The sequence below is a fragment of the Sorex fumeus genome, unplaced genomic scaffold (genome assembly GCF_029834395.1).
Source record: "Sorex fumeus unplaced genomic scaffold, SorFum_2.1 ptg000078l, whole genome shotgun sequence".
In the NCBI taxonomy this organism is placed as follows: domain Eukaryota; kingdom Metazoa; phylum Chordata; class Mammalia; order Eulipotyphla; family Soricidae; genus Sorex; species Sorex fumeus.
In genome coordinates this window covers 274,961-279,677 of record NW_026606135.1, presented here as the reverse complement: position 1 = coordinate 279,677, position 4,717 = coordinate 274,961, and the positions used below count along the sequence as shown (strand labels likewise).

At 38.7% G+C, this 4,717-nt stretch overlaps 1 non-coding gene across 1 annotated transcript; it reads left to right on the top strand.

The window, feature by feature from the left end:
* Positions 1-1,345: 1,345 nt before the first annotated feature.
* LOC130038711 (U6 spliceosomal RNA) lies at positions 1,346-1,452 on the top strand. The gene has a single exon (XR_008794774.1). It is a non-coding gene; the product is annotated as a U6 spliceosomal RNA (small nuclear RNA).
* Positions 1,453-4,717: the final 3,265 nt, after the last annotated feature.

The window sequence follows — 4,717 nt, the reverse complement described above, 5'->3', positions numbered from 1 at the left end:
TTATAGACTTATAAATTTTTGTGCTTGAGTTTCAGTTATACAATGATCAAGTACCCATCCCTCCACCAGCACCCATCCTCCACCACCACGGGTCCCAGCATCCCTCCCACCCCCACCCTGCCTCTGTGGCAGGGCATTCTCCCTTGTTCTCTCTCTCTTCTTTTGGGTACTGTGTTTTGCAAGACAGGCATTGAGTGGCAATCATGTTTGGTCTATAGACTACTTTCAGCATGCTTCTCCCACCCTGGGATGATCCTCACAACAGCCTTTATTTGGTGCTCTCTTCTCTATCTGAGCTTCCTTTTCCCCTAGCACGTGTTGCTGGCCTCCAAGTCATGGAGCAAAATTCCTGGTACTAATCTCAGCCATTCCTGGATGTTAGTCTCCCATTTTGTTGCTTTATGTTCCCCAGATGAATGCAATCTTTCTGTGTCTATCCTGCTCTTTCTGACTCATTTCGCTTAACATGATACTTTCCATGTAGTATCACTTGTATATAAATTTCATAAATTTCATAACTTCATCTTTTTTTCAGTAACCAGTGCTGGCGCGGATGTGGCAAGAAAGGGACCCTCCTTCACTGCTGGTGGGAATGCCGGCTGGTCCAACCCTTTTGGAAAACAGTATGGATCATTCTCAAAAAATTAGAATTTGATCTCCTAGTTGACCCAGCAATAGCACTCCTGGGAATATATCCTAGAGAATATATACCAGAAAGGCAAAAAAGTATAGTCAAAGTGACATCTGCAATTGTTTGTTCATTGCAGCACTCTTTATAATAGCCAGAATCTGGAAAAAACCTGAGTGCCCGAGAACAGATAACTGGTTAAAGAAACTTTGGTATATTTACACAATGGAGTACTATGTAGCTGTTAGAAAAGATGAAGTTATGAAATAAAGCCGGAGAATTTTGCTTCATCTATAACCCCTAGTCCTTTACCTGGCAGAAGTTCTGTACTTATTAAATATTTTTGGATGAATCGATGAGCTTTGAAAGACCCTGAACATTTCTTTTCTTTTTTCTGGTTTCGGGACCGTACCTGATGATGCTCAAGGGTAATTCTTGGTTATATACTCAGGAATTACTCCTCGCAATGCTTGGGGGGACCATATGAGATATTGGGATTGAATCTGGGTTTGCTGCATTCAACCCAGTCCTACCCCCTATACTAGTTCTTCAGCCCCTATACCTTTTCTATTGTATTTTTTTCTCTTGGACTTGGCTAGAGGTCACTTAAAAATGATTCAATTCTGCACCTTCACTATTTCTCCTGGCAATCAGGTTCCATTTGTGAAAATTCTGTAACTTCAGTGCAAACCAAACACCATTAGAAATGGTTTTGGAGTGCTCCCTTCGGCAGCACATATACTAAAATTGGAACGATACAGAGAAGATTAGCATGGCCCCTGCGCAAGGATGACACGCAAATTTGTGAAGCGTTCCATATTTTTTAAAATAAAAAAAAATAGAAATGGTTTTGGAAAGCTCAGTCTGAAAAAAGAAATGTTTATGCTAGTGTCAGTTTAGATAATATGTAGGTGGCTATTTGATTTTGAGGCTCTTTTAAAGATACTGAAGTTGTGTTACCAGAGGGACCATTTGTAAACCACAGCAGATGAATAAACAGGGAATCTACTTAGACATAGACTTCTCAGTTGATATCTCCCCTACACTGAGGAAGAGCTAAATGTGTTTGCCTTTAAAGGTTTTGAGGTAGGAATCCTGTCAGCTAACTCAATGTTGAAATTTCCCCTTGAGAAAGACCTGAGTCTAGAGATATCTTTCTCAGCATGGCTAGCAGCAGGAATACCTGAAGTGCTAGCATTTAGATAGAAAAGGGGTCTGTTTTTCCTTTTTTAGTTCAGTGATTTGGTGGTTTAGAGCACTCTGAAGACGCAAAATAATTCCTTGCTGTTGGCAGTTCACTATGAGAAATTAGAGCACAATCCTACATGGGATCAGCCAGAGTTCCTACCAAAGACTTAACCCCTTGCACCATTCACTGGAAAGGTGGTTGCTTTCTCTCAGGGAACTTACTTATATAATAATTGGGTTATGCAATGACTGTGAAGCATTTGGCAAGGAACTTCCCCTGTCTGAATTTTATTGTTGGCCAATCATGGATGATGTTTAAATATATCTCAAGATATCATTTTGAAGATTCTGTTATTTGAAGATTCTGAGTCTTAGATGAAACTTTTTCCTGTCAGACAGGAGGCTTAATAAATGATCTAAGCATAAGTGATGATTATGATGATGAAGTGATGGTGATGATGTTCCTCTGAGCCTTGGAACCAGAGATATACCAGTAATAGTAAAACTGATAGCTGAACTGTAAATTTATAACTGCCATTTCAGTGTTTTCATTTGTACATTTAATTTTCAAATTTACAAAATAACACCAAAAGAACATTTACAAATAGAACATTATAAAATAAAACCAAACAGACATCAACCTATTTACTTCTGAGATATCACCCTGGCTCCACCAACCTCATGAAAGAGTACTTCCTGCTCATTTTACGTGTTAAATGACTGAGGCTCAGAAAAGCCTAGCACATGCAAAATGTAGATAAAGCAAAATTAGAAATAACTTTCAGTCTTTTATTGATTTTATTTTGTGTTCAGGTGTCCTGCTTAGACTACTGCTCTGTTAATAAGATGGAATAAGTGATTTAATAATGAATCTCACTATAATATAAGGAGTATTTGCTAAAGTTTCTATTAACATGATAGATTGAATGAAGATAGAGTTAAGAACAAAGAGCACCTGCATTTGGAGAACTCCCAGGAACTTACTTAGCTAAGAAAGATTAGCTTCTAATGTTCAACTAGATCAGAGGAGTGATCACAATTTGGAGAGGCTATGGTCCATGTATCTTGAAGATCTGCGTGGGTCAGCTTGGTGGAGGTAAATATGGTTTTGAACAGAACTAGAGTAGAAGTACCTGAATAATAGACCTATAGAAGCCTTGCTGTGTTATCAGGTAGATTTCTGTCAAGGGAATTTCCTGATTTCTATACTCAGTGTATCCTATATGTGTCCTGGAGATTTGGCTGTTCTGAGTTAGATAAACCAAAGTAAGGAGACTGCTGGGTAGACAGGAAATTACAATTAGCATAATGGTAAATAGTGATTCCCTGCATGCACATAGAGTATCTTCTTCTGTTATTTATTAATTCACAGGTTTAATCCCCAGAACTCCAAATGGTCTCCAAAGCACCTCCAGGAGTGGTATCTGAGGGTAGAGCCCTGAGGACTAAAATGAGTAGCCCCCAATTTTTTTAAAAAAATGTATTTATTAACTCACAACTCACAGATACTCACAAACTTAAATATCTCAGTTTTGAATTCCTTGGTCTCTTGTGAAGTGATATTTACTTCTATCCCCATTATCATTGGATTTCTTCATTGCTTTCTTAAGCGTCTCCCCACCCCCCACCCCCGGACCCCTTGACACATCTATTATATATAGCTTCATTGTTTTTTTCTTTTTGAGTCACACCCAGCGATGCACAGGGGTTACTCCTGGCTCATGCACTCAGGAATTACTTCTGGTGGTGCTCGGAGAACCATATGGGATGCTGGGAATCGAACCCGGGTTGGCCGCTTGCAAGGCAAATGCCCTACCCACTGTGCTATCACTCCAGCCCTGACACAGCTTGATTTTTTTATCTGGATTTTTGCAGTTTGTCTCTACTCTGGTCTTGATGATTGCTTCTTTCACCTCGTGTAGCTCCATCATCATAGTACCCTGGGAAGCCTACCTGTTTCAGGTGCCAAAGCCAGTTAGTTCTAACTTTGGAGTCAGGGCTTCACTCCCTCCGCACCAATCCACTTCCTGGTGGTTTCAGCTCATTTGTTATTTCTCACAAACTAGAGGATAGCAGCGTGATATCCACTATATTCTTTACCCCCTGCTTATTAAGATGTTTCACAAAGTAGTACAAAAGGTGACATTTACTTAGTCTTTTTTTTTTTTTTAGAAAATGCACTCAGTTCATTTCTAAATCTGTTCTAGATAGAATTTCAACATCCATATTTTTTATTTTTTGAGATGTTGGAGATGCTGTTCCTTACTATTAAGCTTATATTGTAATGAAAAATTACTTTCCATGTATACCAAGGGCTAGCTTTGTAGATATGTGGGCACAGCATTATGCTTCAGAAAGTATGTCTCAAGAGGATTGAGAAGAGAAATTCTAACAGGTTTGAATTTCATGCCAGGTACTTACTAACTGTGCAACATTGATTAAATTATCTTACCAGGCTCATTTTATTAAACAGAGGCAACATTTCTTTTATTGTTTATAGATTAAATGTGATGGTGCACTAAGCCTGACTCAGTAATTGCTTGATAAGAGTCCCATCTCTTTCCTTCTTACCACTATGATAATGCTTATGTGCATTTGGATTGTGATGTCAATCAAGGGATTGTGTCATGAATTAATAGGCCATTGATCAAACCTCCACAGAACAAAGCACTCTATTAGGTAGAGCTTGAACGTTTGAATCTGCTGACCCAGGAAATATTTTAGTTACAGTCGCTTGCTTTATTTGAACAGCAATCCCACCAGTTGTTTCTGGGGTGATGATGGGGTTTTACAATGTTGTATAAAAAGGTAACTAGCACTGAATTTGCACACAGGGTTTCACAATAAATAGTAAATATTATCATTTTATTTAGTGCTAATAGGAAATGGAACCAACTAAAT